Source organism: Actinia tenebrosa, unplaced genomic scaffold (assembly GCF_029948245.1).
Source record: "Actinia tenebrosa isolate PJP-AT-01 unplaced genomic scaffold, QUT_ActTen_1.0 PGA_scaffold16__25_contigs__length_10494907, whole genome shotgun sequence".
NCBI classification, from domain to species: Eukaryota; Metazoa; Cnidaria; class Anthozoa; order Actiniaria; family Actiniidae; genus Actinia; species Actinia tenebrosa.
In genome coordinates this window covers 388,162-416,042 of record NW_028292576.1, presented here as the reverse complement: position 1 = coordinate 416,042, position 27,881 = coordinate 388,162, and the positions used below count along the sequence as shown (strand labels likewise).

At 33.2% G+C, this 27,881-nt stretch overlaps 1 protein-coding gene and 1 long non-coding RNA gene across 2 annotated transcripts in view; both read right to left on the bottom strand.

The window, feature by feature from the left end:
* Window positions 1-20,150, bottom strand: part of LOC116298706 (adenosine receptor A2b) — a 114,898-nt gene extending 94,748 nt beyond the window's left edge. Inside the window, exon 1 of the mRNA XM_031707245.2 lies at window positions 20,045-20,150. The gene's annotated coding sequence lies outside the window, so the exon portion shown is untranslated. The remainder of the gene's footprint in view (window positions 1-20,044) is intronic.
* Window positions 12,078-13,741, bottom strand: LOC148910482 (uncharacterized). The gene is made up of 3 exons (XR_016119935.1): window positions 13,513-13,741; window positions 13,276-13,360; window positions 12,078-12,361 (listed from the first exon to the last, which is right to left on the bottom strand). It is a non-coding gene; the product is annotated as an uncharacterized LOC148910482 (long non-coding RNA).
* Window positions 20,151-27,881: the final 7,731 nt, after the last annotated feature.

Below are 27,881 nucleotides of genomic sequence, written 5' to 3'. Positions count from 1 at the left end.
TTGTCTGCTTATTAGAACCAAGCCCAATAGGCTATCTAATTGAGGCTATTTCCGATAAAAAGTCTAGTCATATTATGTCTATTTAAATTTCATCTTGGTTCATTTTATGATACTATTCACAATGAATTATAAATTGTCATTCGAAAATCAGGAAAACGTTTACCAAAATATTTCACGATCGTCTTCTTGTTCGTTCCCTGGTTTGGCAAAATTAACTCCTGCTAATATATAGTTGGAGTTTATAAGTTTAACAGCGACACGAATATTAAAATATCACATAATTATAAAAGTCTAAAAAGGAAAACCTACTAGGGAAATTTATATTACTCTTACATGTCACTCCTCAAGAATCAAAAACCTTATGGACTAGTGTGATTCAAAATTCAATTTTTAAAATTAACGGTAACACCAATTTACAGTTAGAAAAGATAAAAGGAAAGGAAAGGAAAAAATGTAAATAAAGCGAAAAACTGATGAGTTCCTTGTCAGTTAGGGAATTGTGATAGGGATTGCTCTCAAGCGAAGAAGAGCCTAGTCTGGAAGCCTACAATTTTTGTCTGGCGTGAAATTTATCACTCAAGTTTAGTTTAGTTTAGTTTAGTTTAGTTTATTTGTCACAATATAAACATATACATTTTATAAAACTTGAGAAATTTCGTGACTGGCGAAGAAAAGAGAACTTTCGTTCCAATTGATATTCACTCTCCATACTATTTACATACAATACAAACATGATTAACGTTAAACTTGACGAGGAAAAAACAATAATGAAAAGAAAAATAGGATCATAGGAGGTTGATGGATCAAAATTTATCAAAATTCAAATTTAAGAGATTTTAAGGTTGTAAGTAATGTTCCATTTTGGAAGCAAAATAGGTGGTCACAAGTTTCTTAAATTTGGAAAGGCTTACGTCACTCAATTTAGCGGAGCTCCCGCGCGGAGCACCATACTTAAGAAAAAATGGTAAACCATCGAGTTGATGTTTCATGACTTGGCTGACGTAACTTCCGTCCGTCCGTCCGTCCGTCCGTCCGTGTACACAACACAGGAATCCCGCTTGATGTTAGAGCAAAACTACCCACAAATGCGGCTTTCAAATGCACAGAAAAAATTGCTTTAGGACAAGCTATAGACCAAAAACAATTTAAAAAAAACAAAAAACTTTCATGTAGACAAAGATGGATCAAGAAGTATTCTTCAAGAATTCAGGTGTGTGTTTTTAGCAAACAATTGCATATTATTATGGGGTTTTTTTGACAAGATGAATCGACAAATCAAAAACTTTCTCTCAAAACTTTTTATATTTCTATAGATAAGATTAATTTATTTTAATGGTGGAGGAAATATAACACGGATAGCATATTACGACAACAAATATTCGTCCTTTATTTTGCTTTGTACATCTTTAACAATTCGTTTGTTTTTATTCAGCTATCGTATGTATATCGTATGTGTTGTGGGGAGATGTTATTGTATAAAGACCTAGACTTTCACTTTAAAAAGCTAAAAATATTTAAAAACATTTACAAACGCCAAATTACTGACAAAGAAATTCGTCATTATGTATTTTGCATTGCCTTTTGCATTATTTTCTATTTTGTCTCAGTTGTTCTTGTGAAGTTTAACTGAATGTAAACTTCGTCTCGTGTAATTATTAAAGTAAGCTTATTTTCTGCTCACCTTAAGGTGACTGCCTACTTTTGGAAATTGATTTAAGCTTTTTTTAAAACTTCAATTTTCCGAATTGAAATTTAATGCTGATTCCAAATCTGGAAAGAAAAATAGGGTGTCCCGAGCTCGTTTTCGAGATAATCAGCATTTAATGGAAGCCTACGCACGAGCTTTTGGAGTAAAAATTTCGCCATCGGAAGTGATTAGAAAAAAATTAAGATTAATAAGATAATAGTTATTTGCAGACTATATGAATGCACGAACGAAGGCTAGTCAATCCTTCTACAATAATACATGGATATTTTCGACGAAAAGACAGAGAGATACATTGATTTGTCATATTTTGTGGTTTCGGTGCTCTTAAAAAATCTCATAAAGTCGAACAAAAATCCCTACAAAAATCTATTTTTTAACGTGTTCCTAAAACTTTTCCTAAAATGTTGATATAACCTAGATTCTTAGGAGTTTTTTCGAATGAGCTATCAAAAAATAGAGAGTCCCGTGCAAAATTTGAGGATTTTACCTCGTTGAAGCTCAAAACGCGTATGGTTCTTCAATAAGATCTTGTAGATTTTTCAGCAGTTTTTGAGCGCGCCCACATCTTGGGCTCAAATCGAACGTTCACAAGTACGCATCCACCTTAACACCAGTTTTCAAGTCTGTTTTTTGGTCTTGATTTGCCCTAAATCTCCAGATTTTCGATTTCAATGAAAGACATCCGAGGTAAATTTCACTAAACTTGATATTGTATTGGATTATCTGTAGTTAGCTTTGTTTTTTTTTTAAGTAAAAGAGATTCAAAGCCTAAAACTGTCAGCCTTGGAAAACTTTGTCGAAGGAATCTTCAAAGAACAAAACTAGCCTCTGGGGGGTGGTGGGTGAGTTGTGTACAAAATTCCTAAGTAGTCGCACAAAAACAGAACAGGACAGGACAGGACAGGACAGGACAGGACAAAACAAAATAAAGCAAAACAAAACAATGTACTGCATTTCGATTCGATTTCACTGCATGGTTTTTATATTATGGGAGAAATTATCTTCATCTCGAACAAAAATTAATTGAAGATTTTTCCTCCGATCTTATTTTTACCTTTCAGTTTCATTCAAATTGTTCTCCCTGTGACTTCCGTATCGGGAGCTCCGCTTTTAGGCAGTGCCTAGATGTATATTACAGTGTATTGGTAGCGAGTTCCATAGTTTGTTAGATCTAGGTAGAAATGAAATGTAGTTATTTAAGGCGTATCAAAACGAGGAAAACGTAACTGTAGTCCCGGCAGCAGGAAATTGAAATGTAAACAAAATATCGAATGCTAACAAACTTTTGCGTTTGCTGTAAGCGCTTAACTCGATGAATACCCGATCCCCTTTGTTTCACGGGCCAAAGAAAATCACTCTAGGTTTGTTGTCCAAAGAAGTAAACGATCAGTATTTTAGATTGGCGAGCCATAACTATTGCCATCTCAGTAAGTGTGTAATAGACAACGAAACCCCTTTTTATTGGATTATTTGTTTTTAGTTCCTGTTTAATGTTTGTGTTTGATTTGTAATCTGATTCTTTAGCGTCCCCACGCGCATATAAAAGTAATTTAGCATCGTTCTATAATAGTTAGTTTTTCCTAGTTTTCCTAGTGTTTTGAGTGTATTATTGCGTGCGTTAAATTCAAAAGAAGCGTAGCCCTTGGCAAACGGGACCGATATGTAAGTACAATTTTATTAGTTTTCTTAATTAGCAAAGTTTCATAACCCATTTAGTATATATACAAATATTGATCAGTTTTAATAGAAATCGAATCTAGAGTACCTTTTAGCCCTTCACAGTGGTAGCTTTAATTTGATTCAAGATTATATAGTGATTTTAAGTGCTTCATGAAATGTATTCAAATATTTAGTAAGTTTCGCTCTCGTATTGTATTTGCAGTTTACGATCATTCTACATTAAATCACGAAAGAGATTAGAACCTTGCTCTCCGTGGTACTATTGTATTGATCAGTAAAGTATCCCCGAAAGCTCTTCAGTCCCTACCACATGATCTGGTCCCGAAATTCGAGACATGTCATCCTGGTAGTTACAAAGTGGACCCGATTTAGATAACACGACACTGACATCCTAGTTCAGAAGGGGTATATTTTAATCATCTGGGGGGAGAGTTTTGATGTTGGATGAATGTAGAGCTTGTTTGTAATACCGGTCTTTTGCTACAAATGAGCCGGCGTATGTGCCAACATTCTGCCTACAAATGCTGGCTAAATGTTGGATCAAATGTTGGGCCGTTTGTCAAGGCGTTTATTACATTTTGTTGTTTAGATAGATCCTGGGAAGCTTTATTGGAAATCTGCTTATGCCGCCTTAAGGCTGAATTGCGTAAATACAAAAACAAATTATGACAATTATGACAAATGTTGTTCAAAACATTTGAGACTCATTCACAATTCAATATTCATTTTTCCCCCAGTTATCACAGATTTTATGGCATATTTAATTTTTTGGGGTTCTGGGATATTTTTCGTATAAATGCTACAGGATGAGTTGTATAGACGATGTTTCTCTATATTTAGTATAGTATTATATATATAGTATTCCTTTTGTAATGACTATATCTGTTTTATATGCTAGCCACCACTATCTTCTGATTTTTTCCCACCATATAGAATAAAAGCAAATTTATCTTGCATAGAGTGCATACCCTATACACCTAATTGCAAGAACGTTCTCATTTATTTATTTATTTTATTTTATTCTGTTTTCTTTTGACTAAAGATAACCTACATTCCTACAAGAAGCAGAAATATTGAAGAAAGAATATAAAGACTTTAACACACGTTGGCATCATTCTTTCAAGCTCCAAAAATGCTTAAAACCGGTCATTTTGTGATCGACTCATGCGTGTTAGTGCACAATTTCGACCGGGCTTATTGATTCTAGCTCATACGTTCATATGGCAAACAAAAGTTCACGTTTTGAAGGCTATAAATTATAGAAATTCTATTCCCTTGAGCAGAATTACTACCAATTTTATTTGCGCCAAAAAAAAAGTTGTTGTTTTTGAGAAAATTCCAGAAAATCGTCAAAATTTTAAACGTCGCAAAGTAATAAAATATTATTTTTTTGTCATTTCATTTAATTATAGTTTTACTGTCTAAATAAACACGGCACTTTAAACATTTATTAAGGCCAAGTAAAAAAAATTACATGTTTATCGTCCCCGGCCACTTCATTTTTTTGGGCCGCCTGCTTTGTTTGTCTTTTATTATTATTTGTTATTCTGCCTAGTTTTTAAAAATCGAAACGAAAAAAAGTAACAGGCGCTACTTATGTTTCGAACCCAGTCTCCCTCAATTTGGTACCAAGAGAAATTCGGTACTTTTGTTAAAGATAAAAAGTCAGTAAATAAATTAAAAAAAAAAAAAACCGCCCGCCCGCCCTCGCTCTTTTTTTTTTTTTAGAAATCCGGACGACAACATGTAATTTTTTTATTTGGCCTAATATACGATCTTTTCTTTTTCTTACTTTCCTGGTCTTCTTTATTTTTTCTTTCCTTTTCTTTTCTTTTCTTTCAGTTTGGTTTGGTTTGGTTTTTGTTTTATTTTTCATTATCGTCTTTCGTTTCTTCATAGTCTTAAATTAAACGTTTCTTATATATATAATAGCAACTGATTTATATCGAAAGATTCAATTGACAAAAAACCATATATTAAATATTGGAAGGAATAGCGTGCCACATTGGAAAGATTAAAGAGAAGACAGCCAACACGCAGCAAAACTTCACAGAACTTTGAAAAGGAATCAGAGAAATTCAAAAAGACACTACAGTTATAATAATAATAATAATAATAATAATAATAGTTTATTTATCCACATAACGCCTAGGAGCATTTCACATACTCGTTTAAAATGCGCACGTGCACTAATCTATTAAGAAATAACCTAAATTAAGGTGATATAAAATATAATATATATATGTATATATGCAATATATATAAAATATGAAATGATAAATATCTATTTACAATGGGAAGTTAATAAAGGAAAAAAAAAAAATCCAATATATGATAAATAAAAATTTATCTAACGATATATAAAAGGTATGAAGTCTAATTTACGTATGATATTCTTAAAGCTATTTACGTTAACAGCATTTCTCGCATTAGATGGTAAATTGTTCCAAAGATGACTAGCGTTACAGAAACGAACGTCATATTTGACTTCCTAGGTGGATACTACCAGGAGCTTGAGAACGATTTTAACAAAATCACAAAAAAGCAAGAACGAAACAGACTATCTTATTATGAAATGCCACAAATGGATAACGTTGCAAAACGTACAAATAGTAAAATGTTGTATACTTTTTTGGGCATAGTACAAAGATCCGTGTCATAAAGTAATATCTATATATACACCTACTTGCAAGAACACTGTCATACGATATTAGAACATTAAAAATTTAGTGAGAAAGGAATACATTAAAAGACAAAAGAAAAAGTTCAGCTTTATTGATCTTCTTTTGTTTTTCAATATAATTCCTATCCCACTAAATCAGTAATGTTCTATTTTCGTATGACAACGTTCTTGCAAGTAGGTGTATATACTAGTATACTTTTATACATATATACAGACACCTAATTAGATGCAATTACATGAAAAATTGAATAACTCTTTACCTATTCCTTCATATTTATAAAAGAATATTGTTTGAGATGTTGTATCCATAACGAATATAAAAAATATGATTTGAGCGCAATGTGATGGTATTAAATATACATTGGAGAATTTTTAGGCCAAAAAAGTGAATATATATATATACTCGACTCATGTTCAGAGACTAGTTAACAATTAGACTACTTGTTCTCGTTTTCTATGAGTCAAATAGTCGATTCGGCGCTACGCGCCTCATTGACCATCTATTGACTCATAGAAAACTCGACCTCGTTGTCTAATTGATAACTAGTCTCTGAACATGAGTCGAGTATTTTAGTCTTCAATTGCATTATGAAAACTAGAAACAAACACCGTATTCGTATTATTATTATCATTATTATTATTATTATTATTATTATTATTATCTTTATTTACAATTTGCTTCAATTTTGCTTACACAATCCTTAGTTTACCGAGTCCAATCCATGGGCCTTGGGAAAACAAGAATATATTTACAATACGAGGTGTAATTAAAATAAAAAATAAAATAAATCAATTTAAAGGGAAAATAGAAATCAAGAATCAAGTAACCAAGAGAGTTTTTCTAATGATGTGTGCAGTTCCAAGGAGAGCAATCTTCTGTAATTCTGTGATAGAGATGTCCCCTTTTAAATGGTTGACATATTGTTCTAGTCCTTTGTGAATTTACCCCAGTGCCCCAATTACAATAGGTATGGTTTTTGTTTCCATACCCCACATTTTTGTGCTGGGCCTATGGGCACAGTACATTTGTTTTTGGTGAGTTAGGTATGATTGGAATTTAGTGTTACGAATGCCATTGGTGGACCTCGTCATGATTGACATTGGTGAAACACGAGGTGAAAATGCACGTTGAAATCTGTAAGATCGGGACACGGAGGAGGTGAAAGAGGTTGAACATATGTGGTTTTCGTGGTAAGAGTGCCTTAATCCAACTTACTTTAAACTTAATTTGGTAGTTCTAAGTAGATAATTAGAAACTGGAGCTAAATTAGAAACTTTAAGTGCGATTTTTGTTTTTTGATACAACTCGAATTAGTTACATAAACAAAAGATTGTAAATGGACAGGCCAGTAATTTCTACTGCGTCATTGATGTAAAATAGTACTCGCACGAGTTTTATATTATTTTATTAGCAAGAAAAATGATATTTGGTTTGATTAGCAAAACATATTTATTTCTAGTCGAATATTTTTATGACAAAAACGTATTTCATGCCGTAAGCTTGAATGGGAGCGGACCAGGAATTTCTACTGCGTCATTGATCTAAAATAGTACTATTGGTATTTACTAAAACAAGGAACGACCTAAAACCACCTGAAACCACCTGAAACCACCTAAAACGACCTGAAACCATTTTGAAACCACCTGAAACCAGCCAAAACATTGAATCTCCATCGAGTTTGTCGTCCAGTTTGTGTATTTTATTGACTTTTATCGATCGATCGAGTGTTTGTTTTCCTTGGAAGGGATGTACTTCATGGTAGAATATAGTCGCTCATACGTATAGTCTCCCATAGAAGTATTCCACACTTATACCTCACCTCTCCCTTGCTATGATCAACTGCTCCTAGCTATGATCAACTGTTCCTAGCTATGATCAACTATCCCTTAGCTATGGTCAACTATCCCTAGCTATTTTCAACTATCTCTTGCTATTTTTAACTGCCCTTAGCTGTCATCAACTGTCCCTAGCTGTTTTCAACTATCCCTAGCTGTCATCAACTGTCCCTAGCTATGATTACAATTTGAACATTTTTTTTACATACTTTAACGTGTAAATTTGTTAAACTTAACATAGGCCTATCTAGGGGGCTCAGGGGTGCCTGTGACCCCATTTTCAAAGCCAAAGATAAATCATCTGACCGTTGGTGCAGTATGTGATATGATGTCATAGTGACAATTTGGTATGTTGTGACCCCCCCCCCCCCCCCCAATGACAAATCCTGGATAAGCCCCTGCTTAACGTAATCCAGCCATGTTGCCTGCAAGTTTTTAAGTTCATTAAACTATATAAGGGGAAGTTAATCTATATATAGGTACAGGAAACCATTAGTAGAGAATGGTGAAAATAGCTAGGGATAGTTGATCATAGCTAGTGACAGTTGATCATAGCTAGGAACAGTTAATAATAGGTAGGGACGTTTGATCATAGCTAGGAACAGGTAATCATAGCAAGGGAGAGGTGAGGTATAAGTGTGGAATACTTCTTAGGAGACTATACGTATGAGCGACCATATGACATTCTACCATGAAGTACATCCCAAGGAAAACAAACACTGGATCGATCGATAAAATTCAATAAAATACACAAACTGGACGACAAACTCAATGTTTTTGCTGTTTTCAGGTGGTTTCAAGATGGTTTCAGGTCGTTTCAGGTAGTTTTAGGTGGTTTCAGGTGGTTTCAGGTGGTTTCAGGTGGTTTCAGGTGGTTTCAGGTGGTTTCAGGCCGTTCCTTGTTTTAGTAACAGTACCCGAACGAGTTATATGTTATTGTATTAACTAAAGTAATGATTTTTTTTTTGGTTAGCTAAACGTATCTATTTCTAGTCGAATATTTTTATGAAAAAGGGATTTTCATGCCGAAACCTTCAACGAGTGGGTGGGCGAGGAATTTACTGCGTCATAATTTACATAAAAGACGAGTTTTATATTAGTTTATTTATAGTTCCTTTCACGGTTTCCGACGCCATATTGTTTGGGGGGCAAATTTACTAAGAAGCGTATTGAAAAAGATACGTTTTTCGTAATATTTCCATTCTGAGGTTACCCTGCGAGCAAAGTCTCCTTTACCTTCCCCCGAGTGAGAGAAAGGAAAGAGTCTTCTTTCCTTTCTCTCACTCGGGGGAAGGTAAAGGAGACTCTGCTCGCAGGGTATTCTGAGGTAAATTTTCGAGAACAAACTTTTTCTGTAGATGGAGAATCTTCTGTTCAATAATGTTGTGTGTGGTGTTTTTGAGCCGATGGAGCCACCATAACACTGGTTCTCAGAGAGACGGAGGCTTGCTTTGGGGTTTGCGACCAAGACTCGTTTATGCTGGTTCAATTTGACCGTAAAAAAATATTCAAACCGAATCCACGGACTTTCTTCTGTTTTACAATGACTAAATCCCAAATAGTCTTCTACTCTATTCAAAGTATCCAATGTGCCCAGCACATTTGACACGTTTTCCCATGCATGTCAAAACTTGTTTAAATTTCTATTTCTAGATCTTTGTACTTTGAGAGTTTTTCTACTTGTTTTAGGGGCACATTTCGTTCTTCTGGGATTGACACGTCTATCAAGGAACATCGTTTCTCTACTTTGTTTTATTAATATTATTATTATTATTATTATTATTATTATTATTATTATTTGGAACCGACGTTTGGCCTCTGAATTCTTGTGAATGCAATACTTCAAATTGGAATGTCGACATCTCTGACAGGAAAAATCATTTTCTAGATCTTCTCTTTCATTACAATTTTTATGACACAAATTATTTAATGACGATGTGATACAAGGATAAGGGACTTACAAGCTATATATCTTGAACTTTTTGTTACAGGTGGTTGAAAAATGTAGTACAAAATTTGTTTTCTTTCACTGCTACACTCGAAAATGTCTTAGGCTCAGGTCATACGTCGAAATTCACATTAAATTCACATGAGCAAGTTCTTTATTCTTCGTTTGCAATAGACGTCATAGCCGCCATGAATTTGACAAAAGATTTTTGAATGAATTCTTTTGTTATATCTTCTAACATGGCGGACATCCCTTTTGTTATTGTGCTGTCTTGGGATTGATTGCAAACCAAGAATAGTTCCGCCTTTGTCCTTGACTTTATAATCTGTATTAAATGATCCCTTGTAATAAAACACTTAACTTCCAGATCTTGCAAATTCACATATATCATTTTGTTGGTGCTTTAAATGATAAATTGATTAATATTAATATTCATTCCAAATTTTAAACTTCGGTTGAATTAAAGTTAAAATTTTGGGCGATATAATTAAGATAAAGAAGCAAGCACAGTTTTATAAGAAAATAAAATTTGATTCTCTGAATGCCAAACTCTAAAGCCGCGTGCTTTCCCTATCTCCGAATGCTGCAAAATCAAACACCAGTTGGTAAAAAACACACGTACATATACATAACGTCTTGTGTCACTCAAGTCTTTTAAAAAGTAAAAAGTGTTTTAAAACGCATGCATCCATTATTTTGCGAGTAAACTAAGCCAGTATACGCTAAAGAAAACCGGTTGTTAAGTTCAAGCGTGCTTATGGGGTAAGTGCATTATATGGTTTTCGATAGTTTTCCTTAATTCTGTGTCGACTGCAAACTAATTGATGCTAAAAAATCAACAGGCTTTTTCGTCTTCTTTTTTAATTGAAAATAGATTTGCAATTATTTTTAAGAATAAGACCTTGTCGCCATCGGTTAAAATAGGTGCTTATTCAACGCTTAAATTAAAATATTTAAAAGCAACGGTATCATTCTAGTGTTGATTGCCTTTTACCAATAAATAACAGCTAATATAACACTAAAGACGACCGATAATGACTGCCAATATTTGCTTGATTAGTTGCTTTACTTTCTTCAAACAAGACTTTTCACAGGCGTTAATTGGAGTCCAATTGTCAAGATGTACTATCACCGGGAAAATATTTCTATTAAAAATGTAATTTTTACTGTCGGTTGGTAATCTCCCCGTGGAAGGGGGTAGGGGATATATCTATTTATGTCCTTGACATTTTTGTTATATATGTTTTCTTCATCGGTCTTTTCGTTGCATGTGAGTAGAGTTGTTTGTTGGTTGAGTCGCCTTTGGTTCGTGGGATTTTGTCAGGTTTTTCATCCCTCCGCAAAACAACTTCTAAACTCTAATCCGATCTATCGGCTGCCTTCAAGTGGGTTGCGAAAACTGTTGGGCTTTCCGTCCACCATGGGGAGTAAATCCGATTATATTTAATTTCTTTATGTTTTCATTTTTGCATCTTCACACTTGTGGATATTTATTTTTATTAATCTTTAGCATCGACATTTAAACAGAACAAACAAAAAAAAAAAAAAAAAAAAAAAAATAAGGAAAAAAAGAGAGGAAAAAAACGGCAAAGGTTATCAAGTTTACTAGTTATGAGCTGAGTAAGTTACTTGTCTAGGTTTTGATTTATGACATCCTGTCGTAAGAACTTAAAGATAACATTTTTAAAATTTCCACTCAGTTAAGTGGACCGGATAGACGGCAACTTTATCGAGATTCGGCTGCATCGTGAGTATGGTTTAGAAAGTCCAAGCCTTCTGTATTTATATATTTTATATTTATTTTGTTGTTGTTGTTGTTGTTTTCTTCCTTATATTACTGACAAGTCTGTGGATTGTGAAGTTTTCCTCGAAGGTCATAGATGGTTTAAATACCGAACAAAAAGATAACATAAAACAAATAAAGTGTTAGTTGGTTAATTTTTCTTACGTTCGCATCATTAAAAATTCTTCAGAGGAATTATGGAAACCGCTGTCATACAGTGACAATATCGTGATTACTTAATACTGTTGGAGCCGAGTAATATATTACAGGAAAAACGCATCACGTAGTATATAGCAAGGATTTTCTGCCCTCAAATCCAGCCGGTAACATTTTAGAACTAAACTTTGGTATATCTTAAAATACAGGGTACTTTGCACGAATCTTAATGCTTTTTAAGGATATCAAAACAATCATATTTAAAGTACAACATGGTTGAATATTCAATATGTGATGTCTGGCAACGGTAAGTGATTCAACAGCCAGCTCCTTGACAAAATATATTACAGCTGTAGTTAGCCATTTTTTTGTGGATAAATCCAAGACAAAAATGTAAGTTCTTCACTGAAAATATGTCATTAAACAATAAACTTACTTGAACTGAGGAAAACGAATAGTGTTCTTCTTAACCAACGTTGATTTCCAAGATAGCAATTAAACGTCCTCGAACAACAGGCACGACGCGACTGAGCGAGTTTCTGATGCTTTTGACTCTCCTCAGTATTCCTTTATCAAAATCAGATAAAACTTGTTAAATTTCCAAACAAATTCTTCTCCAAACCACGCCTTCTTTAATTTCCCTTGACCACCGGCCTTGTCATTCATCATTAAGAGGGTCACCATCCAAATGATTTGTGCTTATTTATTTCTAGTTTTGATTGCCTGAATTCAATATAGCTTTAAATTAGCGCTATTTTTGTAAAAATAATTCTTTTCAGTTTTCTTTGATTTTTCTACTGCTTAATTGGCGGAAGCGAGTGTTGGGCATTGTCAACTGTTTTCAAGTTCTGTCTGGCTGGGATTCCCTTTTCCGGGCCAATATAGATCTGTCTCCAGCCTACGTGTTAATGTACTTGAATAAGAATTCGATGCTTAAATTGACCAATAAATGGAGTTTGAAATTCATAAAAAAATCATGTTTTAAGAATTCTCAAAAGCTAAGATAAAAGAATTCAAAAATATCTTAAAATTCATCATGTAATCTTGTTCCCAGTTATTAAATTTTTGTTCTTGTAATTGTTTAAAAAAAGTTATTTGCCATTTAAAAAAGAAGGAAGGCAGAAAGACATTCAGATTTAACATGAAAGTTTTGACGCTTGACTCTTCACACTTGTTTCATCACTCGTTCAACACATTTTTCTCGGTTTTGAATGATTTTTTTTGTGCAATACTGTAATGTTTCAATTGCTTAATTCTCATATTATTGAAATTCTTCAAATTTACTTTTTTATCAATTAAAAACGAGAATATCGTTACGTTTGGATTGTGGATATATTTTTTGAATTCAACTATATTTTTTCATGGTAGTCAAAGGCAAAAAAAAAAAAAAAAAAAAAAAAAAAAAAAAAAAAAAGATTACTAAAACATGAGAATCTAAGACAAATGAAAAAAAAAAATTTATTCAAAAATAAAATTCTTACCAAGTAATGACGGATGCCTTGGCTTACCGCTCTCTTTCAACCAAAGTAAGATTAAGGTCCTCTTCTAGAGTTAAATATAGCTTTCCTTTAGCCAGAGAAAAGAATTTAAACACATATCAGTCAAAATGTAGTTTTAGATCAAACCAACAGATATGTATATGTAATATTATTGATTGGCTAAGATGGTTCTTCTTAAAGATGGAATAAACAAGACAATATAATGAAATGAAAATTTACCCTCTGCGAAGGAAAAGAGAAGAAACTGACTGTGCACAACACTACGTGACGAGTGTGACGACCTGTGCCAAGATTGCCTTTTTTACTGAGAGCAACAACTGAAATTTGACAGGACGGTTCAAATTGAACCACTGAATATAACCATTTACAAGTGCCGACAAAGTGCTATATTAAAAAGGAACGATTTCCCTCGAGGTTAAAGAGCCGGTTGGAAACTCATTTGGATCCGGAAACAAATAAATCTTGCAAAAAAAAAAAATTGTCAAAATTTCATTCTCTTTCTTTTGTTTCTGAGATCGATTGTTTGCTTGGCAAGGAAAGCTTGTTATTGATAGCATTTCTTTCTAATGAAAGTAAAACTCTTTGAATATTTAAACAATAGGCAGACTTGAGTGGCTACAAAGATTCTAGTATCAGATAAAAGAAATGCTGTGTTTTGAGGTAGAATCGAAAGACAAAGGCAAAGAAAAAAAACCATGTATATCACCGACATATCAGGATTAAATAATCAAACGTTTCGGAAAAACATTTTTAAGACAAGGTTCATTAGATGACAGCTTATTTGTTCAGCTTTCGACAGACCAGTTTCGTGAGGCGAAGTATTTTAGTTGAAATAATGTGTCCTTTTAAGGAAAAAAAGAAGAAATAAAAAGAAAAAAGAAAAAGAAAAAAAGAAAAAGAAAAGAAAAGAAAAAAGAAAAAAAAAATAATTAAAAATTAAAAAAGAAAAAAGAAAAAAAAGAACTTCTCGACATTCCTCTAAATTTTTTTTATATTGTCATAGTCAGCCGGCAAGCCTGTCTCGGATGTCATGCGGATTTACATCAAATTATTCATGTAAAAAAAGTCAGTGATCGATCGATCGATGTTTCAAAATTACTATTGCTGCTCGATACTGAAGTTACATTGACATATATTTATCTATTTAATCAGTATTTTTCCTTGATTGTTTTTTAAAAGTATTTATCAAATAGTACGATGTTACCGCTTTTGTTTTGTTTTGTTTTTTTCTTCCAGTTTTCAAAGTTTAACGTTAGTGCTATAATTATTAAGTTGAAACTTATTTCCAGAACTGATTAAGATTATTCTAATGGACTTTATCTTAATATGAATTTCCGCAATTGTTATTTTCGGTTCGGAAAAAAATAAATTTGTGAATAATCTTAAAAATATTTTAAAATTATATAACAACATTTTAATTAAACCTTTATTTTAAGCAGATCTTTATTAGAAAATGCTATTAATTTTCGAAGGGCTCCTACTGGAATTATTATGTCGGTCATGATTGTATTTGTTTAATGTAAATAGAAAATTTTAACTAAATCATAAAAGTTAAAAAACAAGAAATGAGAATAGATAAGGTGAATAAAGCTAAAATCCTGGTCTATTTTAATTGTAGCTTTTTTAGACTGAGCCTGTACTCGTCATTAGAAATCTTTTCCATTCAAACCACCAAACATGAAAGTATTGCTGCCAAGTAAACTGATAAAATGTCAGATTGCTTACAACTATTTCATTCGTTATTTATTCTATTTTTCTATCAACCTGATACTTTAACCAATGGTCAAGCGTTTTCCACCTAGCGGTTAGATTTATAATCGTTTGATTTGTATTGCTGAGTTTTAGTCTTTGCCTAGATTTTGCAGGAGAAACAACGACAACAGCAGTGTAAATTCTAAAAAGTCGCCAAAAAACAACAACAAACAAACGAAACAAAACAAAAATAAAAACAAAAACAAACAAATACAAAAACAAACAAACAAACAAATCAAATCAAATCAAAACAAAACAAAACAAAAAGAATAAGCTAATGCAAAAAATTAATAATTTCAATATTAAAATATCATATAAAATGTTTACTGGTTAGCTACCGTGTAAATACTTTGTCCGGATGACTTTTCGTACGGCAAGCAGTAGGTTGTATGCTTTACGCTTGTACAGACGTAAACGTAAAATTACTAACCTTATCATATTATTCCGGTTCCGTGTAAACACAATTTAACATACGAAAAAAGGGAAGGTTTCGTGTAAATGTTATGTACTGGTAAACTTTTTGACCGGTTAAAATTTTTGTTCAATAATACAACAAGAAATGCAATCATTTTAATAGAAAATAGATACCGTGGCCTTAAAGCAATGCCAATTATATTAGATGATATGACATGATTATTGGTTCCTGTACTCAGTAAACACAGTATTGGAAAATGATGAGACTTTGCTGCTGTGGCTAAACCTTTGAGATTCCCGACCTTTCATCGATCAAGGTAACTTAAGTGAAAATGAATGTGGCAGTTTTGTAGCTTTTAAAACATAATTTCCTGAGAAAACCGAACGGCTTATTAATTATATTTCATCGGCTAATTAGACACATGTCGCTCAATCACTATCGAAGGGTAGTTTCTACATTAGAGTATATATCTAATGTCTTTGTGAATAGTCACTCAGCTTCGTGTGAGAACAGAGATGAAAAAAAGTCTTGACGTCAGAGGGCTTATGTAAATACATTTCATCATCCAAGTACAGCGAGGCACGTGTGGATTTCAGTAAAGCTATCGATATCTATTACTATGCCGGTAAGAGCTATTTATTCGTGATAGATGCAAATATGTCAGTTTCATATTGCTGGTAATACTCAGATAAGAGCTGCCTGGCCTTGCGAGGGGGTAACCATTTTCTTTCCATATTGTAAAAAGGCAACGCTAAATAGAAAATAGCAAAAAAGAGACCGCTCAACGGAAACCCTTATGCCGCATAAGGGATCATGAAAACTAAGCTGCCCCTGAGCAACCCTATTCCATTTATATACAAGCGAAATGTTGAAAACGTAGAAAGTTAGCTTTTAGACTAAATAAATATGTTAAATGATATGGAACAAACAAAGAAGAAAAGAAAAACTTCTCGAAGTTAAGACTGTGTATCATGTACAAATGTAGAATGTACGAATGTACCAGGGTACCAGAGAAGGAACGGGCATTAAGTTCCCAACTAAGCCATCAGACGGTTTCTTTGTGTCCGAAAATAAGATCAATTTAATAACGGTAGTCCAGCCACTATGACTCGAACAAGTTGAACCAGTTGAATTGTTGAGTAGAGTCCGCTTAAAATGTCAGCTTTCGTCTTTGAAAATTACCACCGTACGGGGCAGTCATTTTTTACCAAAAACAACTGGCACCAATGATTTCATTTTAGGGTTAAGAATTTTGTAAAGGACTCGACTCAGAAATAGAAAAATTGGCTTAACACCCACTGATGTTAGGGATAGACCGCTCTTGGGGTTGGTCCTTCGGCCGGGATCTTTATTGCTCTTCTGTTTTCTGTTTTCTGATACTCTTCTATTCTTCTGATCTATTCTATACTGATGACAGTGAGTTAAGCTACCTTTATTAACAGGTTCTTGGCGGTTACAAATCAATAATATATCTCTATATTATCCGAATGAGCTGTTATTGCATAATAAACTCAAAGCATTCTTAGGCTAAATATTATGATGGATGATATTCGAGTATAGATATAGGCTATATGCACATCTAAGACTAAAACAAATGTATAAAAGTAAAGTAAATACATAATAAAGATTATAAGGGATGTTCGTTCCTAATAAGGGATAAACTAGAAATAGTTAAACAGTAAGGTATGAAAATATTTTTGAATAAATAATTTGAATAATATTTTAAAAATATTTTTAAAAGGGTGTGACCAAGTGGTGCAAGTATTAGAGGAGGCGCTACAATTAAGTTGGGAATATCAATTCTAAGCTTATGCGTGCTTGTAGCAATGCTGAAATACTATATGTAATGTTTAGTAAACGAGCAGGAGTGTTTTATCGGGTATAAAGCACGAGGCGTAGCCGAGTGGTTTTAGACCCGATAAAACACGTTCTGCGAGTTTATTAAACGGCTTAAAAAACTCCTAATGTATGTTCTCATACTGTACCGAATTCTTTACGAAATGAACCAAGTTTGATAGAGAAAATCCAAGTTAAAGTTTATGCAAATGAAGACGAATCTATATCAGATATAAAACCTTCTTCATGGTCATGATTTCTATTGTGTTTCCTTCATGAATTATTAATGAGTTTTCTAATGACTTTATTATATCCTTTCGAAAACATTCTAAAAAATATATCAATTTTTCTCTTATAACACTCAAGCTAAATTTATGATGATGACAATTATGCTATGTACAGGTCAAGTGTTGCTTTGTAGGTTGGTATCATTATAATAGATGAGCTGTTTCAACGAACTGAAAAATTATGATAAAATTTAATAAACGAGCTTTCGGGCTAAGAGCCCATCATCAAAATATTTGGAGTGAATGTTCAACGGTTATGCACGTGTGCATACGCATATTTCTAAAAAGGTTCTCATAGGCGATAGGCGATTCCACAAGGAAAAGGCCCATGTTCCTGACGAGAATAAGAAGCAGAAACACAAGCCATTCCAGCTATTCTTGGATCTTGGAATGGCCTATCTCCTATTACTTTTCGCCTATTGCCTAGCCTATCGCCTTTGGCGATGACAACTTTATTTGAAATAGGTATATAATCAAAGAGCAGGAACCGAATGTTGGAATTGAAACTGAAATGATCATAAAATCGAAGTATTAAGAAAGGGATGAGAATTTACATTAACGAAGGAAGGTGATAAGTTAACTGTTGAATTAATTTTTATTTATGTATTGAAAATTATTGTACTGGGTAAATGTTTTTGTGTTGAATATGAATGCAAGAACACTGAAGAAACGAGTTTGTAAATATGAAAACAAAATTTAATAATATTACTTCTTGTATGAATTTCTTTATTTTATATTACATGCGAATCTGTTTGTATTTATATTAAAAATCATGTTTTTTCAGTGGATTACATGGGCACCAATATAAAACATCCTGCTCCAGCTCTTTTATTAAATAGTACATAATTATAAGATAGAAGGCAGAATTTATCCACTCACAGTGAGCAAGTGATATCATGCAAAAGGGATATAAAGTGTGACCCCGCTAAATAGTACATAATTATTAGATAGAAGGCAGATGCTATCCATTCATACTGAGCAACTGATATCATGGAAAAAAGATATAACGTGTGACCCCGCAAAGATTAAATATCTTAGATTATAAATTTCCATTCTTGGGGGCTTCCAGATAGCCTCCTTTGCAGATGTTATTCGTGATATTAACGCCCTTTTTTTCTTTGGAGAACCTATCTAAGAAAGTTTAAAAAAAATACTTTTTGCTAAAGTAGTCAGTCTCCTTTAAATGGAAAAAGGAGTTAAAACATGTTTGATAATATGAATATCGATAGATCATAAAATAAATGAAATACTCCCTCAGGAATCATACTGTGAAAACTATTATTGCAGGTCCCCTATCCGCCGGTCTAGCTCGCTGATAAGTTTCCATTTCAAACAGATGCCTAAATTTCGCTCCTAAGTCATTGGAACGCTGTGCCTTCTAACATCAGTAAGACCAATCGGACAGGAAGTAGGAAATCAAGCTTTTAAAAAAACTTTTTATTTCTTCCCCAGTGCAGCAATATGGTTTCATCAGGTTGATAAAAGTCAACTTAAACTTAATTTGATTATAAGCCACGCGATGGTCAAGCATAATTAAGAATGACTGTGATGAATTATATTTTCTTTGAAAGGCATTTATAATAAAACTCATACTGATCGACTATAACTTGCTCAATAAAATAAATACTCCAATAAGCGTCATGTAATAAATGCTTATGATTTTGAAATTCTATTCCTTTCCGCATATTGATTTTTGATTTTGATTTGTTTTATTTTTTGGTTTATTGAAGACTAATGACATTTGAAAACATCTGAAAATCAAGCAATGATGGTGGAGATAAAGTGCGCTTTATGTCGATCACATAACATCATCATAAGTGATCTAAAAAGGTATAAAGGAATAAAGGAATGGCTCCAAAATCTCGAATGTGTTTTTTTGTATTTCATTCAATCCAGTGCCCTAAAATATATCGTTCGTTTAGTTTTACTAGCTACGGTAGCGGTCGGTATTTTCTGACTGCAGTTACGGTATCGTGGGAAACCGGATTGATATATAGAACGACGACAAAAAATCAAAATGAGATAAAGAGTTAACGGGAAAAAAATTATTTGCCGTTCTAAAGTTGGTTCGGATAAAAAACTGTGACCGAGGTCTTGAATACACCTATTTCAATAAACGTTGCCATCCCATTGAATCAGTCATTGATTCAGTCTCAACACTAAATTCCATGTTCTTGACGAGAATAAGAAGCAAAAAAAAAAAAAAAAAAAAAGACATTCCAGCTACTCTTGGATTTTGAAATGACCTATCTCCTATTGCTTTCGCCTATCGCCTATTGCCTATGACAACCTTTACTGAAATAGATGTATACGGACTGACGTCGTTAGACCGATAGTCCGCGGTATAAGTTTGGAAGAAGCACGTTGTACTATAAAATCAAAGCGTACCCTAGCTTCCAAAGTAGTTCATCCCATTACCCACAACTTTTTATACGCCTTATTTTTTTCCAGTGATATTTACCTGAAGTAGCAGAATTGTTCAGTGTGACCTGGGCAATTCGTTGAACGTCGAATAGCCTTTTAGAGCTTGGAAATGATTTTTTATGTACGTAATAAGAAAAGACAGTGAATGTGACTTAGTTATTAAGTTCAGTCAACTCCTATAGCGAAGCTCTTCTCTCATAAATTGAACATTATTAATGACTTCGATAAAAAGCTTGCGGGTGTTAAAATGCAGTACATGTCTATCTCACATTTTTATCTAGAATTTTTAGGCATTGAGACTGATTGCCAGTAAACCAATGAAAGGGTTAAGTTCGAAGTGATCAAATCCGCCCCCTAATCTTTCAGTACATTATTCATTTTTATTAATCGATCTTAAAGTGCCTCGTGTGGTTTCAATATTCTTTGCCATCTAAGACGATCGAGGTGGCCAGAAAGTCATTACATCCCGGCAACTCTAATTTCCATAACTATCATATTCTAGTTTCCTTTACTGACCCACACATCTTGGATTTTGTTTTGCTAGATCTTGATATTTAAGAAATTGATCAGGGAGCAGATATCTTTTTTCCTTCGCTTTGTTTTTGTTTTTAATTGTTAGTTAGTTAAATAGTTTGTTTTGTCCTGCTGTTTTTTTTTTCGTTTATTCATCTGTTTTGTTTTCGTTATTCATCTGTTTTGTTTGTTATTATTTTTGATTATTTTAATTGGAGATTCATCTAAAACATCGTCCGTGCACGAGCTACAAAGTCTTCCTTTCTTCAATTTCGTTTTCCTTTCGCCTCCTTCTTTTGCCCGATAAAAACAAACAATACAAGGTTAATGATAAAAAACAAACCTTGGTTCACTGTAGATAAAAATGTCAGGCATTATGAATTACGCTCCTTGATAACGGACTATATGCTGCTTGTTGATATTGCGTTCAAATTGATGTTTCGACCTGCCGACCAAAAGAACATCTGTCAATTACATTTCCATTTTCATGAAACAAAGAATGAACTACTCCCATCCTAGAATTGCATGTAATCTTGCTACAAGACTGTTTCTCGTCGAACTTTCGGCTTTCAATGATTCCTTCGTAAAATGCGGTTATATTGTATATTTAACCGGTAGTTAGACTGCGAGTATGGCCAGAGTTTAAGGGTTTTTGCAAAAAAATGCCTATTTTGTTTGGCTAGAAAATGGAATTAGAGCTTATCTGATGACAATTTTATTGTATTCTGACAGGATAAAACTAAAGCCATTACTCCCAAAAAACACGGTTTAATTTAATCAATTTTAATTTTAATTTTAAGCAATGGCTTTTTAATACAGTCAGTATTACCCATTGTTTATTACTCACTGATATTGGACAACATGTTAACATCAAACGTGAGGTTATTGAAATGACAAATCAGAATTTATTACAACGGAAGTGCATGCACACACCTATTTCGAAAAACGTTTGTTGGACGCAGACCTGAAGTCTGAAATCGTAGACCGAGTTACACGCTGCAACTTGACATATATTTACAGCCGAACAAGGTAGTTTCCTTTTCGATAGAGCTAAAAATGCGCTTTTTTATATTTGTTTTTGTATTCTAGTCAATAGATATAAAAGTACAAAACAGTTCTGTTTAGTCTCGATCTCCGACCGACAACGTATTTTGAAATAGGCTTTTATAAAATAACTGTTATGAATGTCGCGTTCTGATTGGTTTGGAGCGAGTGCTCTATGAGAGCACATTGCACGCGCGCGCACTTTCCGTTGCGTCATTCCTATCTATTATTGTACGTTGTATTTTATAAAGGAAATAAAAAACTTACTTGCTGTGCTGTGTGCTACGCGTCGTGCTTCTCCCAACACTTCTCTCGTGTTCTGCCAAGCCCCGCGTGCTTTATGACAGCACAAAGCACGCGCGCGCTTTTTCTATTTCTTCAAGAGTTGATGCATCGCTGCCACGATCCAAATCTTTTCCTCATCCCGTCGACTCTCGCCGTCCGTTTTTGTCCTGTATGCGTATGCCCTTCGTTTAAAAGTGGTGGTTTGCCCCCCACCATTAATAAATAGACTGATATGTGCAAAATTGATATTACAACTAAACAAATAACAAGTAGCTAGTGATAACTAGTGAAAAAAACAACAAACAACAAAACAAAACAGAACAAAACAAAACAAACAAAAAAAAAAAACAAAAAGAAAAAAAAAGAAAAAACAAAAAAAAAAAACCAAAGCAAAAGCAAAAAATCAAAACAAAAACAAAAACAAAAAACAAAAACATAGAAAAAAAACAACAAAGAAAAAAAAAAAACAACAAAAAAACAACAACAAAAATAAAAACGAAAACAAAAAAAACAAAAAAACAAAAAAACAAAAAATTTAATCATGGAATGAACAAAGTTGGTGAACATGGCTCATAATTATGGTAAAAATGTTCCTAGACTAATATCAGAAAAAGAAACCAAGTTTGCAACTGCCGTTCATAAATTATACACCGTGAAAGTTGGAACGGTGGATGTGGCCTTAACCATCCGCCTCGTAATCCACTACTCTTGAAATTTAACACCAAGGTGAATGATCGTAACGAGCGTAGCAATTCAACAATTACATTTTCTTTGTTCGCACTTGATCATAAATTGATCGTAATCGTGATCGTAGTAGTAATAAAAAAACCCTTCCGATCTTAGCTAACGAGGGGGTGCAATGAGGTTAGTAGTTATTTATAACATACAATTGGCGACAAAAAAATTAGTTAACTGACTAATAATACACATAAAAAAAATTCTAAATTCTGATTGGCCTGACAGCAGTGCAGTTCAAATGAAATACCAGTGCAAAAAACTGAAAAACCAGTGCAAAATACTGAAATACCAGTGCATATTTCAATTTTTTAGGATTCTGATTGGCTAAAAAACAATAGAAATTGAATTAGCCAATCAGATTATAGCAGTTGCCATAGCAACAGAACAGCATCCCTCTCTGGAAATTCTCAGAAAATTCAAGATGGCGGAATTTCATCTTAAAAATGCATTCAAAAATGCTAAAAAAGTCAAGCTTCGTCAGTTGAAAACCAGCAAAAAAGGTTGGGAATGGCAAAAGGAGGAGTCGCTGCTTGTTATTCGAGAATTAAGAAGGAAAGAAAACATCAGTCGGGCCATTTTTACAGCTGTTCAAGCTAAGGTCACTTGTTGAAGCGAGAGACGTTGAAACTTGATGTTGAAACTTCAAGAGCTTTCGCCTACTTTATCCGTAAAGAGGTAAATAATACTTCTGTACAAAGAAAGCAGCTTATTCAACTTTCCTTTGAGTGTTTAGGAATTGAAAAAAGAGGATATTTGATGATTTATGTAAGTTTTGCAGAATTTCTTCGCAATATGCTTACTTGTTTTCTCAAAAAATGTCAAATATTTGAAGTCTTGAAGATGAAAAAAATGATTTCTAAACATGTTTTTACTTTTTAAAGATCAAATGTAATCTTTGTTATTCATATTTCTTTCCTGTTTTGTAAATAAAATATTGTTTCGTAAACCGATTTTTGACAAAAATAAACGCAAAACAAACAAGTTCTTCGCTTTGTGCATTTTTTCCAACACGTCTTTTTTCTATCTAATTTGGTTGAATTTTTTAATGTATATGATTAAAAGGTAATAAGATGATTTCTCGTTCAATTTGGATTAATTTGCACTCGTTTGTTTTTCAAAAAGCCCAAAATTACGGACTTTTGGGAAAACAAACTCGTGCAAATTAATTCCAAATTGAACACGAAATCAATTTATTACCTATACAAATAACCTAAAATTAGTATGTAGCTAACACTTAACTGATATTTCATCATTATTTTGGTTAATATTATGGCAAGCGCTTGTAAAATTCTTACAGTTTTGACTGACATTCGGCCGAAAAATTAGTAGTTAACTGACAATTGGGTATACCCCCATTGGCACCCTCTTACGATCTTAAGGCCGATTTATGCGGCATATATTTTGCTTACGACTGTCGCATACAATCTGCTTCAACGGCGCCATGATTACAAAACGAATTAGGCCGTGTAAATCAACACTACAACTTGCTTACAACTGCTGTGTACGACAAGAACGTTTTTAGGATTTTAAAACATATTTTAAAACCTTACGGCAATCCTAGCCGAAAACAAAGAATATTGACAAAATTGTAACAATTTTCTGCCGAGGGGGGGGGAGAGTAGAGAGCACTTGCAGCAATGAAATGGCGGACGATGTAAGCTAGTCGTCTATAGGCTAAACGTTCGCTTGGACATAACTAAATGAATTGAATACCGACATTTTTACTAAATTGACTAAAATCTTGGACTTCGTGTTTAATCACTTGTTTTTATTCCGTCGTGGTAGATAAATTATATTTTGACTATTCAATGTTCAACCATGCGTAACTATTAGTATAAATGTAGGCAGAACACACGCATAGTTGAATAATCGGTGAAGTCAACGGTCGCACGAGTAGGTGTACTATATCAGGATGGTGACCTCATTGACTTATTTCAAATGAACGGACAGGCAGCGTCCTGTTATAGTTTTTTCTCTCGGCGTTTATTTGTTTTCTTCCCACCCTCCCTCCCTTAAAGTTTGACAGATTAAGTTGCCATCTGCTCCCTCTACCGCGGACTCGCATTTTCCCCAGAACTCACTATTTATTCTATTGTGGAGCATTGTTGCATATTGTTGCATTGTTGCACGAATATATCACAGTAGGTATATTACTTTCATTATTTTGACCCAAATGCAATTAAAACACACGCGAACTTAACTTTTAGTTACAAGACCAGATTTAAAAGGGTTTGTTATTAGGGTTTGATATTATCTTTTCCTTTTTTTGACTGAGAAAAAGTTCTCTTTTTTTCTATAATGGAAGATTTTCTATAAGATTTACAAAACAAACTCACCCCATTACATAGGATACCTACCCCACGGGGAGATTTTAATTGTATGTTATCAGGACAACCAGCTCATTCACTGATACTATAGAAAATTTGTTGACTGACGAGGCAATTCCACATTGAAAATTATAAGAAACCTGATGTTGCACAAATTGACAAATGGCACCACCGAGCCTCTTTAATCATTAATGTTCGGAGTAATTACATCTGTAGCCAATCAGCGCCCCAATTTTTTAATGATCAATGCCAGTTATAGTAATATATAAAATACCTAGTTTAGGGATTTAATATTAGTGCTATAGGGGGAACTGAAGGAGAAAAAAGATAAACAGAGTTCACAAGACATACTTTCCATCGACAACAAATGTAAGTTTTGATGTTCAGTAACGACTACTACTTTAGTTTGTTGATATTTGCAGTTTTTTGAATAAGCATAGCTATTAAGCGGATTTTTTTTTTCAATAACGAGCAATAATGGCAAAAAGCGCCAAAAACTAGACCTTCGTATGAGTTTTGATGCCAATTTCCGTTCTGGGTTAACACTCAAAACCTTTTTTTAACAATTAGAAACTGATGTACTATGATAAAATGCTTGTTTGAAGCGGTATTTTCAATTGTACAAAGATGTTTTGTTGCATTTGTGTTAGAATGTAGCTTTTTTATAGAAAATGTATGGGAAATAAGCAAATGAAGGCCTAAACCTCATATTCGATTCAAATTTTAACACTTTGATTCCACTTTCATCGGTCATCTCCACTTCCAAACAAGTTAAACTTTCTGAATAACAAGATTTTAGCCTTGTACAACAGTCTTTCTTCAAGAAAATAGTTTTTGCCGCTCACCGCTTGAATACGAAAAGAATTCTCTCTTAATCTAATCAAAAATCCATACGCAATAGACCGTTTTCTCAAGGTTGTGTGCAGTGAATCCAAATTTAAGAAACTTGACGGGCCACCATACCAGAAAAGGAGCTTTATAATGAGAATTATTATATATTTATATATATATGTTTTTCGATGAGAATTCATAAAATTGATTATTGTCCTCTGTAAATATAAAACTGGCTTCTCAATTTTACTGAATTTACGTTTTTCAGTTTTGTGGCCCGTCAAGTTGGATGCGCACGCAACCTTGAGGAAACGGTCTATAAGATATCGATTCCTCAGTTGGTTTGTTAGCGATAAATGTTGCTAGTTCAACAATTGTTGTTTTTTGAATTGAGATTCCATTTTTTAAATTTAGGAATAAACATTCGATTCATTAGTTGGTTTGTTAGCTATAAATGTTGCTAGTTTAACTATTGTTTTTTTTTTGAATTGAGATTCCATTTTTTAAATTTAGGAATAAACATTCGATTCATCAGTTGGTTTGTTAGCTATAAATGTTGCTAGTTCAACTATTGTTGTTTTTTGAATTGAGATTCCATTTTTTAAATTTAGAAATAAACATTCGATTCATCAGTTGGTTTGTTAGCGATAAATGTTGCTAGTTCAACTATTGTTGTTTTTTGAATTGAGATTCCATTTTTTAAATTTAGGAATAAACATTCGATTCATCAGTTGGTTCGTTAGCGATAAATGTTGCTAGTTCAACGATTTTTGTTTTTGAATTGAGATTTCTTTTTAAAAATTTAGAAATAAACATGCAGTGTTGTTTCAGAAAGAAGTTCATTGCTTCCAAACTAGTTAAAGGTCATTCGCAATTTATTTATGTTAATTGAGTTGTCACATATTTGCTTGATGAATCCAGTTCTTCCTTTCGTTTCGTTTCATTACTCTACGGTTAAGAATTGAGTTGTAAAGTGAAGTGTGAATATGAGTCCGCATTTCAAGAAGGTAACACTTAAAAAGCGAAACTTTTCTAAACTTGAGGCTCTTATTTTTATAATCTCTCCATGGTGTATTCTACAAGGTCCATTTCTTGTTGATTTCCCAATAAAAAAATGGAAAAAAATAATTTTCACTTCACATTTCAAATTCGTTAACAGGTTGATTTTCCCTTTAAATTTAGGTGTTAATCACTCCCTTGTAGTCAGACTTTTTTAAAAAGATTTCCATATTTCGTAAGTTTTGATAGAGTACAAACACTAAAAGTGTGCAACACTTTGCACTATTTAGTAATGAATAGTCCTAATTAAACAATAGAAAACGATAGGATTTGCATAATTTAGCAGTTTTTAGTGGTATTTATGTTACACACTTATAGTGTTTGTACTCTAGTATCTTTATTTTAAGACAAAGGAAAAGGGGATCACCGAACTGGTTTCCGAGTTATTTTGCCGTAAAGAATTGCTTGAGAAATGGGTTTTCTTGATACTTTGCTTATCAAAGCATTAAAATGACGTCATCACAATGAGCGCGCGCCCACTAAACTCATACGTAGAAAGGGTGCTGCGCAAACAATATGTGCATATATATAAGATAAGCAGTAAATTCAAGCTGTAAAGCGAAATAAAACGATAACAAAAAGTAGAAAGAAAGGAAGTAAGTAAAGTACATTTGAATCTGAATCTAGGGAAATCATATATTTTTTTAGAAGTTGAATAAGGAAATTAAAATAATGATTATAGCATGGATACCGCAGGGGAGATTAGGGAATTCCGCTACAAAGAGAAGAGAAGCGATGAGTGGATTTTTTTTGTTTTTTTTTGAGTGAAAAACAATGGAATTTTAGAGCCATACAAGATTATTTTAAAAAAAAGACATGAAGCTTAAAACGCTTTTTTTCCTTTTTTTATGAAAAGAGGATTTGTATAATCAAAGTTAACAGTAAAGGTTGCTATACAAAGAGCCTTTTTCATAATTAATAACAGAATATCAGTATACTTACAAACACATGCAGAAGTTTGGATTAGTCATTATCTGCTGTATCTGTTTTATAAACAGAATTAATATTGAATTCAAAAAATAATCAGCTTTTACTATATAAAGCTCTATTTTTGGACCTCAGAAACATTGCAAAACA